Consider the following 13,701-nt stretch of genomic DNA (forward strand, 5'->3'; position numbering starts at 1 on the left):
TTACAATGTTTTTTATGGTTCTGTTGTAATGGAAATATCAAGTCTGTGTAATTGTGGGTAAGACAGCAATATATTATATTATTTAAAGAACCAGAATAAGTTTCTCGGTTTCAGAATTATCCCAGTTCTTTACTGCATTGGAGCAGGAGAAAGGGAAGACTTTGGAATTTATGGAATGTGGAATATAATCTGATAAATGATATTTGTCTCTTTGCTACAGGCAGCCAGCCAAGTTTTGCAAATGCCAATTTAACCATTTTCCTGAAACACACATCTAAAGCACAGGGTTTAGTTATGTTTGCAGCTATCAGACGGAGTGGCCCCTGACACAAACGGATGACCAGGACTAAGTATAAAGGAAACCAAAAATCTTACAGTAATCACAGAGCTGGTAAAACACTGGTGTCCAGATCTTCACATCTTGTAACTTTCTATTGCTAGGGTGGAAAACCCACAAAGTACCCAACTGCTGTTATAGAGCTGACCCTAAGTGTCCAACCTTTGCCACCCATTGTTACCTTGATGTATAGAAAGCAAATCCTTGTTTTACATTCTGAAGAACACCTGTAAGTCCTATTTAGGCACTTAGTTTCTGAGAATTACCACGGAATTTTTTAATTGGTACTACTTTAAAACTTTGGTTTTTTAAATAAACAAAGTTAATTATCAGATCCATACTACATCTCAAAAGACAATAACATAGACAAAAACTAAGGTAGCATTTGAATATTACCCTGTACCTCAAGAAGGAAAAATACCTTGCAGTTCAATCTGTACATAAAGAAATCCTTTTTGATGTCAAAACCCGCTTAACCCTGCATCAGAAAAAGCAGAATAAGAAATTTACCCTTCAACTCGTTGCTAAAATAATCATACAAAATTTCTAGATACCCATTACACTTTTCAAAAAAGTCACGCATGCACTTGGGACTGCTCCACACAGTCAGTTCATTGTTAGGGGACAGGTTGTCTCGAAAGGCTACGTTAAAAATACATTCATGTAATAATGCTCTGGGGTATTTTTGTCTTGGTTGTAGTAAGAGCTACTGAAAGAGAGCCTCAGGAAGGTAAATATTCTATAAAATTTAATAACACAAGGTTCAGCTTGGTATGCCTATCATTATTCTAATGATAAAGGTATGTATTCATCTTCACCTTAAAGATTCAGTGTATTGTCTATCATTTCACTGCTAGCTCTGGAATATACTGGAACACAATAATCTTTGTGGTTACAAGCAGACTTGGAAACTGCTGCCTCTCATTATGTATTTTCCATTACAGGGAAAGAATATTTAGTTTCTTTCATTCAGTCTGTTTGCTTCAGGATCTTTGAAAGCACAAGTGAATGTGAAAGTCCAAAGAAGGGAGGCATTTGCTTTCAAAACAGCAGATTTGGATGGTTAAATGGTGTGGAAATAATTTACAGTACCATTTTTCTTCTTTATGCCTGTGTCTCCTGTCTGTAATTGGAAGCTCTTTCAAACACAGACTGTTTCTTATCGTGGGGTCTACTGTAAAATACCAGAGGTAGAAAAGGCATGACATTTGCTACAGCAGGTTCTCCAACAGATCTTCCACTTTTCTTATACTTTAAGTCTCCAAAGCATTGAGTTCAATGTGTCTAGTAAACAGTAATTAAAGGTAGGAGAAAGAAGGAACAGAAACAGGAGACATTTTGTTCAAGAGAAAGGAAAGGACAATACCATCATTTTTCAAGCGGGTATATTAAAATGATACCTGCTCTGGCTTTGTACTGAGCTGCTAGTAGACTTATTTAAAAGGAACAAGTCATTTTAATTAGCTCTCCCTGGATTCATGAACGTGTGGGTCCCAGGTGGAGGGGGGGAAGCAAAGAGAAATAAATATATATAAACTTAAATGAAGAGCAGGCTGGCTGTGTCGCAAGCTCTCTCAGCTCTGCCAGCAATCACTTTCAACAATACGAGTCCACGGTGACCTCTGTTGTTCCTTTCATAGTGGAGATTAAAAGATGAAGCGCTCATACTGCGGCTGGTGAACATGCTGTGAGCTGGGAAATCAATGACTCTTTCAAACAGATCTCTGTGCAAAAAGAGTTATCAAACATGAAATAATTAATTTTAATTCAACTGTTTAAAACTAGATGCTGCAGAAAAAAAAATGGCCTTTCCTGATAAAGACAAGGCAAACAGATTTTTTTAAAGTTAGCATTTCCCTTATGACATCAGATGCCTTATTTTCGAGAAGAACTTGAATTACTTTTTTTTTTTTTTCCATTTCTTTTCTGTTTATGTACTCAATGCACTAAATTTACTTCTGGCAGGAGAATTTCAGGTAGTCCACTACACATTCTGATGTTCCACAGTTTCTCAGGGGTAACAATCTCTATCGCCATATCACATAAAGCCTATGAGCAGTGGGTCCAGAAAGGCAGTTTCAGAAGATGGCAAAGGATTAGACCAGAACTGCCCCTGAGATACTTCTGGTATGTTAAACAGCTATATATTTCATCAATACTTGCAACTTCTCCTGTTATTTCACTTGAAGACTGTTAGGAAAACACGGAACTGTTTCCTGTACTACAGATATAAACCCTTCTCTTGCTTAAAGACACTTCAAAGTTGGTATAACATCCAAGTCTCCTATTTCCTCGAGGTGGCAACATATTGTTAAGGAAGTTGAAACCTGTCTTGTCTGCACACCAGGCTTACTGGTCATACTGTGGACGCAGCATGCAGGGGTTGGATACTCATCTACACAGATATGAAACTGGCCTCAGTCATGCTCAACCTTCCTCAACATTGGAGTCGGAGTAAGGTTTTTTCCCCCAGCCTAACATCTTCTGTGTTGCTGAGGTTTAAAAAGTCAGTATCAGCTAAACCTTGAACTGAACCAATGTTATTTGAATGCTATAGCCCTGTTCTCTAAAAGGGGGACCTTTGAAGGCCTGTTTGCTGCTAAGGAGTGATAAGCAATTAATCATGAAAAGAAGCTCAAGACAGCATTTTTTTCCTTCATGCGTAACAATAGCAAACTGTATATTGATCTCTTTTTTGGAAAATAGCCTCTGTTTGTGATTTAGGAACAGCAGCCAGGTTAATTGCACTGTGCAGTTTGTTGTTTGACCTTCTACTTTTATCTTCTCTGGCCATTTCTACAATTCCTCCTGAGAGCACAAAATGTTTGAGTAGATGATACACCATAGAAGTGGAGAGAGAACAAACAGCAGTGGACTTCTGTAAAGACTGAGAATAACTGAGCAATGTAAGAATTTACCAGCAGCCCTCAGCCTGGATCTCGTGTACCCCACATGGATAGAGCACAATTTATTTATTATTTGTTTAAACACAGAAACATTTACAAAGATCATCAACTAAGTAAAGTGCCATAAATAAGCCACTGCACAAGTGAAAGTCATGCCAAACACAACCAGACACCAAGGCTGGCAGCGGGTTTCCTAGTATTCATTTCTGTAGTGGAAAAGCAGTCCTCCCATTTCATAACACTGGGCCTGGAACTCTACCAGGACAATTTATCTAAAGCATCACAGAAGAAGGTATCAACTGATTCAGCAGATGCTTGTTAAAAAATGTTCAATACTGAACCTTAGGACTTCAACCTGACTATATTTACCAGTGCAGTTCTTCCCATTTGGAAATTATCCGAAGATTTTGATTTTCTTATGTATGCACTCACTAGTCAGGAGCCTTCAACCCATTGCTTTTTTTTCTTGCAGTTTTTGCAACTCTAGATGTGATGTTTGCTGCCTAACCCCCTCTCTGGGGCACAAACTGTTCTGTGAATATAAGGAGAGAACTGATGGAGCTCTGTAACTGATTACGTGAGATTGTCTGGCATTAACTATTGCTCAAATCCAGTTATATAAGACTTTCTGAAGTATTTAGAAAATCTAAAAATAACCCCTCCTCCAGCTGGTTCCTCTCTGAACCATTATCATCTGGCATGACGATAACAATGGGGCAGAGGCTGTTGTCAGATACAGCCTGGGTGGAGCAGGAGAGAAGGGCCATAAAAACCACCTCCAACCACCATTACTGCACATTATAGTGAACAGACCCACTCAGAGTATCAATTCTTTATCGGGGTTCACAGGTTGATTGGCAAAGGTCATTTAGCCAAACCTTATCTGCATGCACCGCAATGACTTGGAACTCCTCCTTCTATGGGATACAACACTCAGAATTACCACCTGCCTGCTAATGTTGCAACTCCTTTAGTAATTAATGTTGCTACATACAGGGCTTGAAGAAATGGCAATCAAGATATAGCAATCTTCAAGACAGTTAAAATAACTAAAACATCCAGGCAAAGTATCATTGTTTAGCATTTCCCACCAATATTGCTGCCAAACCCTTGGCCTGCTTGAATCCTATCCTACTTTTATGGAAGTCAGAAGACAGATCTTTCCTCTTGTAGGCACACACGTTCAGGTTCAACACCCAGGCAGGTTCAGGTAACAGTTCTACCAACGATTCCTGCAATTCTAGGTGAACAGTCTCATCTGTCCTTTTCCATGCTTTTGCCTATAATACCACAACCTACTGAAAATGAGGCTTTCTTTATTCTGCACTTTGCATGGCACCAAATACAATTGGACAATCAAGCTCGAGAGCAACTCCTAGGAACTACCATCATACAAATGGAAATGGCGGCAGATGGCTAATAATATTGATTTTAGAGCAAATGCGAAATTACAAAGCATCCCAAACCAATTCATCAGTAGTTCACTATAAAGGAGTCTGCCTTAGTATCCATAATAACTCTAAAACATAACTATGCTTTTCTAAGCCATCAGGAGCAATATTTACTTGAATATTTTTCAGAATATACATCTGGGGCAAAAGCTGCAGCCATAATGTGAACAATTAAAATATTCACCCTCATGCAGAAATCTAGGACAAAGCTTTATGCACCAGACATCTCCTACTATTTTGAATATTTGAGCAGTGAGCAGGTCTATTCCAACACAATGAATTGCACCCTTGGTGCAAATCCTTGGAAGCAAGAAACTGCTCTATTACTTAAATGATGGGAACTGAACAGGTATACTCAAAGTTAGGAAAAAATGCTTGTTCCTTTTGATAATAGTTTTATTAATTTTACTTATTAATGAAAGTCATCATAATCTAATGTCATCTAAATTAGCCTCAATTAATTTTTGAATTAATCAGGTGTGTTCCTGGTAATTTCTCCCCCTTATTACACTTTTCAAGAATCTTCAAATGATAAAAGGAATTTTAGTACAAAGAAACTGAGCTTTCTTTTTAATAGACATGCAAGATATTAATAGAATAGATACAGAAGTCATAAGGTTGAATCTCATCAGACTGCTTTGAAACCATATATTAGAAGTCAATTATTATATCAAAGTCACCACAAATCATCAAATATCCTCATTTGCCACCAGTTTAGTTTTGTTTTTAATTTTCAAAAGTGACTATTAGACTATCTGGACACTGAAAGGGAAATGTGACAGGGGAAATCTCTTTCAAAATATTGTGCGCACGCCTGGGCCTTAATCATACAAGAAGCCTTTGAAGACAAATTAAGTATCTTCTAACTCTTATTAGAACTTTATTTGCACCTGCAGAAGATCAGACCCATACAGATTAAGTGTTTTGTGTTGGCATTTTGCATTAGGGTGGATTTCAGCTACCAGTATCACTTCAGTCACAACCAGAGCAAAACTAATAGTGCTGAGCAACTTCAAGAAGGTACCCAAAGGAGGAGTGAGTGGTCATTGCTCAGGAAGATCTGAGACAGTGCATTTTGTACGGGAAGCGCTGCCATGCCTGAGAGGCCAGGACTCATGCACCCCTAACCTCAGCCTTCTCCATTGCCTTTTATCAGCACTGAGGCATCCAGCCCCACTTACCCCCTCCCTCTCCCCTGCAACATTATTTGTGTAGGAACCTGCTTCATACAAGACTTGAACTGGTGTGTTAGTGTCAGGGGACCATCCAGGGCAGGAATGGAGCAAGACTTGGTGCAGTCCAAATCCATACTGTGTTTGGAGCAGACCTTTGAATGAAGGGAGCCAGAGAGCTTCCTTGAAAGGTCACAGTATTGGGCAAAACAAGCAAAATAATGAGCAACTGTAACTGTCAGCATAGCTTTTCAAGGTGGTAGACTTCTCAAGACTGGGCCCTAAGTCTAGAGTATGGCTCTTGGTGATCCCAGGACAGGGCCACAAGGTAAAGCAGGTGACACTTCTGCCCAGAATGACTTTTGGGGTATGGTAGTAGGATACATACAGAATCGCTGCATTCGTTAACCAAAATAAGAATGACAAGTCATCTGTAGATTTTTCTAGATGGGGTATGGAAAGGAAAAAAAGACCAAAAATAAAGACAGAAATGAAGAGAATAAGTTGTATTTCTTTCTCCACCTTCTGAGACTTGCCAGAGGGAGTCTTTTGGGCTGCAACTTATCCATACAGTGAAACTGTTTTATCTAAATCAACTTGCTACAGTATATTACACGTTCCTCACTACTACTTTGATGTTTCTAAAAATATGATTGTGAAGCTGTATAATCTGATATGAAATTACAGCTTTTTTTTTGCCACAGAAAAAAAAAGGGGGGGGGGGGGGCTGATACCACTGACATATTCGAGAACACATGATCTGTTTTGATAGCACATTGTATTTACAAAGCCTGTCCCCAGGCAGGCTGTGCTAAAATGAATCTGGAATCAAAAGGCATGCAGTTAGGCTAACTGGGAATAATTATGGTACCTTTCTTTCTAGCAGTAGAAAGAAAGTGACACAGAACATAGAGGATCCAAAGCATGCATCCAAATATATATCCTCAGAATTTTATTAGAGAGAATTATTCCTGTCCACCTAGGATAATTGCAACATTACATTTTGATAGCTGTTAACATCACATACGCTTACAGATTAATAGTGTTTCTTCCATGTCTGCTTTTGATTTAATCAGGCCATCACTCATTACAATCATGCATGGCCAGTTCTACAAGATGAGAATGTATAAAATACAACTTGGCTTTTAATAAACAGATCTTGAGCTACATGTCTCTGGCATGCTCCTTAACAGTCTTTTCTTCTCAACTGCAACAGTGAATTCACCAATGCTGTTGCCAAAATCCATGCCTAATCTGAAAATAAGCATTAAGAGAGGCTTCAGTCAGGCGTGCTGATTCCACTGGTCATTTCTGGCTTCAACTGCATTGAATCTCAGAATTTCCTGTTGCACCCTTTACTCAGGACTGTGATCCCACTGAATGCAGTGCACGTCTCACTCATGCAAAGTTCTTTGGAACACAACTCCTGAAAGGGTCATTAAACATACACTTGATGGCCTAGGAACGAAATCATGAAGGACCCGGGATTTGTCAAAGCACAGCCAAACCATAACCACAGGTATGTCTTTCTAGTTAGCCCTTCTCAAGGCCTGGTCACCTAAATGGTCTGGCACCTGATTATTTCTGTGCTCCTGCTACAACACCATCAAAGAACACCTGGAAACATTTGTAGATTTTTGTGGTCCTTATATTAAAAAGAGGCATAGGCATGTGGCGACTTTAAAGCATGTAAGTCACAGCGGAATTAGCTTTATATATAGAATGAGTTGTAGGTTTAGCTACCAAGCCAAAATAGAGACAGTATCTATATTTGATATTAACACTGAAGTCCTGATCACAATGGAGCAATTCATAATGCTATTTTTAAAAGCAATTAAAAAAAAAAATGTATCACCATTTAAAGATTCCTGAACGATTCTCCAAACTCTGCAATATGATCAAGGAATTGACCTAATAACCAAACTCAGATCAAGCAAGCAGATACAGATCTACCAGATCACCACCAACCCCATCAGAAGCCTACGAGACTACATACTGATGACGTTTTTTACCCGCTTTTCATAGGACAGACACAGCAACAACAATTTTCATGCACTTCTAAATAAGTTTAAAAAAGTTTTTTAGGGTAGTGGTTTGGTTTCACAAGTGCTGGCTGATCACGCTTGTCGTAGGCTCCGCACTCTGCATTGTCTGGGGCTGGTATTTAATTACTGAACTTTTTTCTCCTTCTTCCCTTCTCTTCCCCCTCCTTCCTTCATTCTACAGGAATGCAATCCCTCTGAAATTAAGCATCAATGCTTAAGATACACATTTTTAATACAATCCAGAAGCCATGTGATCATACCCTTAGAAACAAGCAATCTGTAAAGCAAAATACACTCAGTGCCTGAATGCTAATGCAGCAATTAATCATTTTGATATCGTTGCTCTCTCCCCTGCTCATTTTCTCCTGACTTTTTGATGTCAGAACCAACTCACCATACTTTTAAAAAATCATCTTTCAAGCAGCAACATTAAACATTTCACAGTAGAAAGCAAACAAATCAATACATATTACAGCATTCATGGTATAGCAAGCATTATAGTTACGGTTACAAAGACACTTATGTGCTAAGCTCTTTTTTTCCACTCCCTCTGAAAGAAACAAGCACAACTTGAAACACAACAGGTTTCTTCACCAAACCTGCTGCTCAGCTGAGCTGCCATGGGAAAACCCTGCTACTGCTTCCCAACACCCAGAACAACCACCATTGTAACTGTGCAACTCCGCATAGATGTTTGAAGAGAAACAGGCCCTGTGCAAGCCTCCGAAAGCACTGTAGTCACAAAGCAGCGTGCCTGGGTGAGCTGTGCAAGGCAGGGCTCTCCCATTATCCCAGCACACAAAAAATACCATTGAGGAGGCCAAAAACGACTACAAAGCAAGAGGAGAACAAGGACAAGAATAATTTCCATCAACAATACATATTTTGAGGGTTCTGTACAAGTTTTTGTTGTTAAGCCTTACCTTTGGAGGCACAATAGAAGCACAGCACAAACAGAGCAAGAACCCTCCTTCTACAGCAGGCAATGAGGGCATATTCTGCCATGTTCCAGCATCCCTCCCCAGCACAGGTGGGGCCAATAACAAGCCTCTCATTAGCTCCATGTGGGCAAGACTGCACTGCCAGCCCCACAGAGGTGCACAGCTCACATGGGGGGGTTTGCTTGCACATGGCATGCACCGCTATAATGTGAGGCACACATGCACATGGGCTGCACTCAGCTGGAGTGTGCTTGCACGTGGGGCACGTTTACATGAGCTGGTATGGCTCACACGCGGGGTACACTGCTCACGTGTGGGGGCACGCTCATACGTGGGATGCACTGCTCACACGCGGGGCACACTCACATGTGCAGCACACAGCTCGTGTGTGGAGCAGGCTGGCAGCTGGGGTACACCGCTGGCACACTGGCAGATGTGGCACCCCATGAGACAGTGACAGTGCTCAGAGTTGCTAAGCGACAGTGTCCTGCCCTCAGGGTACGTTCAGCCAGCAAAGATGAAAAATTCCCACCTAATGTTTTTAATACATTCAGCATGTAGATATGCACATGGCAATTAACATTCATTTATAAGAACAATGAAATGATTAATCAGCTGGGATTGCAAATGACATACTGACACTCGAGGTTCATTTTGTTTTGCGCTGTGCATGGTATTTAGCCAAATCTATGATTAAAGGCCAAGTTTTACGGTCCTGAAGAATAAACTTCAGCTTTGATGTTGCTGATAAAGGCAGGATTTTTCACAAAATTAGATTTTGTGGGGGAGTAAAAATAAATAACGTGTTTTGCTGGTGATTATGAAATCTGGGAGTGTTTTAAATTTAATGAAGATTTGTCTCTTCCATCACAGTGCTGCATACAGGGCACAGTATTTTATTAGCAGAGGAAGGGAGAGAACATAGGGCATGATTAAAACTGAAATGCAGACATCACAGGAAAGCAGAATGCTTTGCTATTTCAAGATTAAGGAGATTATGCACTATTAGTATTGATTCCAGTATATCCAGAGAATAACATGCATATAGGTACTATATATGGAAACAATGAATAAAAATCATCTGCATTACTCAGTACTTGCTTGTAATGACATTTATCACCTTTTTATTATCATGTCTCTCTGATTTTTGAACAAACTGTTTATACTGATTTATGGACAAGAAATAGGCCAGAAACAGAAAGACTCCAGTGGACCTCGCTGGTCTTTGGAGGCAGCCCATCTGCAGTAGGTGTGCATACTCACATTCAATCACATTCTATAAATTTCCTTCCCTAGTGCTTCTTCTCCCCATAAGACTTGCTGCTTTGCCTCTCTGAGCAAGCCTAATACTTTCTGCCATGCTTTTGATTATTCCCCTGTTTTACTGCTGAGTCATTCCGTTATCCTTTGCCAGACCTTTGCATCCAAAGTGCTATATAACCAAATACCAATGTGTTACTATTTGTGTGATTTATGCTCCTGAGTACAGCAGTTACAGAGGAGTCCTTGGTATTCAGGTCAAAACTTGGAGCCATAATATATCGACTGCAAAAATGGCAAAACTGCTTTTGAATAACTAAGGGTAAATAAATAAGGTAATTCCTTAACTGAAGTGATATTAAGGTACCGCATTAGAGCAGAAAGACCAGGATTCCCATCAAAGTTTCCTTCCATTACATCAGGTCTATGATTATGTTCATTACTTTGAATCTTTTGCTTATACCTAGGAATCAGCATTACTAACCAACACCATGAACTAGAATGAAATTCCTCTGCCAGTGCAGAGGGCAAAACCAGACCTGTGATCACTTCTGTTCCTCCCTTCACACTCTGTTGGTACCACCTCACAGCACAGAGGAATTACCATATTGCACTTTTGCTTCCACTGGTGCGAAGCTACTTCCACATTAGTTTTCACTCTGTCAGTCAGAGTATGTTGAATTGGCAAGATTTACTCTCAAAAAGATTTTTAATGGAAAAATGATAAAGTTCACAACAGATACTATTTGCATGAGATCATTGAACTAACCTGCATGACATTTGCTCTGTCAACCATCAGTTTATAGATGAGCAGCAACTAACACTCAAGGACTTTGTACTTCAGCCTGGGCCTTGCTAAGAATAGTTCTCCTGATAATTAAACGCTAATGTTCTTTCATGAGTACATTATAATGAAATAAATTGCTTCAAGGGAACAATAAACTACAGGCAGCATCTGAAGCATTTTAACAGCACAGAGCATTTGGCTGCTGCAAGATTCACTTGAAGAGGAGAAAGGTAATAACATCTCAGAAACAATTTAGAAAACAATCTTCTGCACTTTCAGTGTTTCTAATAACAAACTGGAACACTCCAATGTGTGATTTTACTCATTCGCAATCACTCAGTGCCACCTGGAATGGAAACACATATATGATACGACTGTGTGAACCACTGCACAGCTCCTCCAGCCCCTGAAGCTAACCATGTGTTGGGTTAACGTGTTTCTTTCCTGCATGGGAACACTATTCTTCAGTCCTTACAAGATTAAACTTAATTCCTTGGTGCTCTCTACTTAGAACTGCAAGGAGCTGTTCACAAAACTCGAGATGTTTTTACACAACTGTGGTTTGCAGATTCGGAGGCCTGAGCTAACTCTGAAAGAGAAGGTGGTGAGAATCCCAGTGAGGCTGTCTGGCCAGGAAGGCTCCGCGCAACTGTCGAGACTTTGCAGTATCTCTTAGGACACAGCCCACATAAAATTCGATACAAATGCCATACAAAAGCCAGGCTCCTCACACAGCAACATTTATTTGTCTTCTAAAGCAGGACAAATGAAATGATCATTGTAGCTTCCTAATACTTAAAATCTGCTATAGAAATGTTTATAAAGGACTGAGAAAATATATTGCATGTATGTTTCAAATGAAATGAAATTGTGCATGTACCCATTTAATTTAAGATATTATCATGCTGTTTTAAAACACATTAGATGTAAGCAGCGAGCAGAGCAGTTAAAAAAAAATTTAACAGTTTATTCTTTAGCTGCAGGGCAGCAGTAAGGGATTTGTCTTTCTATCTTAGCTACTTTAACATTTGAATGCTGGTGGAAAATACATATTTCTGTCATGCTGCTTTTTTAGAGTAACTGGGTAGAGCTTTCTCTGCTTGAAAACTGTTAGCTGCTACAAAGAGTTGATAATACGCATGTTTTAAAAGAATAAAACATATTCATTTTTATAGTGCAATTTCCAAGCAGTGATAAACATTCTTGGTAAAATATGGTATAGCAATGTGAACGTAAGCTGTTCCTGTTAAAGACTATCTGAAATCCTATTCAGAAAAGCTATTGTGACTGTTGCTAGGAATATTAAAGTATACAGAGATCATGTTGAGTCATGTGGAACAAGAAAAAGAAATCTTTCTTCTACTGCTCTTTGAAAGTGGCACAATTGCTTGTACATTGGCCTTTATCCAAGACAGATGGATTATCACTAGAACAAATTTCAGTAAACCCTCCTTGCATTTGCATAATGTAAGTTTCTAACATTTAACCAATTAAAAGAATTGGTGCTTGTAGCTTTAAAGAACTTGTAGGTTAATTATGACTCTCTTTGTGGATATGATGGAAGTGATCAAGTAAAGCACTTTGGTAGTTAAGGAACCTGCTTACTAGTTTACACTACATGGAGCAGACTGTTGAAGGATTTTTTTTGCTTGAGGAATAATATGGGTTGGAGTTCAATTTGTTTTCAATACACAAATCCACTTCCCTAATATCTATTCTATCAGTGGAAGTCTTGCAGGATGAGATTGATTTTTTTAAAGTAATGAGGATACTGGTTTGTTTTATATAATGAAGCTAAATAAAGTGTTTCTTGGCTGTATACTGAATGTGAACCCCTTATTTGAACTCTTGCATGTCTTTACAGTTCAGATATACATAGGTCCTTTGCAAGAGCCTTCAAAACCCTGCAGAACAGAAATTCTGACTTAATCAGTATCACATCATATTGAATCCTTGGCTAAACATGTACTGTCTCTAGAAAGGCAATGCCAGAGAAATGCCAGTAAGCACCTTTTAACATGATTTCTGAAAATGATTGGTTGCACCACGTATGAAAGGATAGCATTTCCTGAAATTGTGGGTATGGTAGGAGATATAGTACTACTGAATGGAATGGTCAAGCAATACACACAAATATAGCTCCCTTTCTCATATGCCAGCAAGAAAAATGGCAAAGATGTGTTTTGTTTAAATACTGTAACTCAGTATAGTATAAACTGAGAAAGTATTAAAAAACCTTAAAATTATCTTAGTTTCCTTTATTGTTGTGACTCATTTCATTTTGAAGATGCTTTTTCTTTCTAGGTTAAGAAAATAGACATTAAAACTGTCTTTGAGAACTGAGTGGGTTCTGGTGCACAGTGTTCAAATATAATGAAAACATACAGCAGGCTTTACATTGAACGAGGGTTATGCCAAAAGTTTTCAAAATTTAACAGATAGTTTCTATTACTATAGCAGGGCATAGAGGCTCCAATCATCATCCACTAAAATTTAAAGCAACTCTTGCTGTGCTAGGTGCTGCACAAAGATCAAGTAAATAGTCAATACTAATAAAAGCAACCAAGCAAGGGTGGGGCTTTATGATTTATCAGCTGATTTATCCAGGACATTCAGAAAGTCTTCATCTGGAACAAGCATTTAAATTCAAAGCTCTGCAGCCCTATTATCTCATCCCTTAAACAACCTCCTGTCTCAAAATGCAAAGGAAATTTTACCAATATGTTGCTTTTTTTTTTTTTTTTGTTCTGCCCAACTTTATTACTTTAAACCACAAGATTTTTTTTCTAATCATAAAAGTAA

The sequence above is a fragment of the Numenius arquata genome, chromosome 16 (assembly GCF_964106895.1).
Source record: "Numenius arquata chromosome 16, bNumArq3.hap1.1, whole genome shotgun sequence".
In the NCBI taxonomy this organism is placed as follows: Eukaryota; Metazoa; Chordata; class Aves; order Charadriiformes; family Scolopacidae; genus Numenius; species Numenius arquata.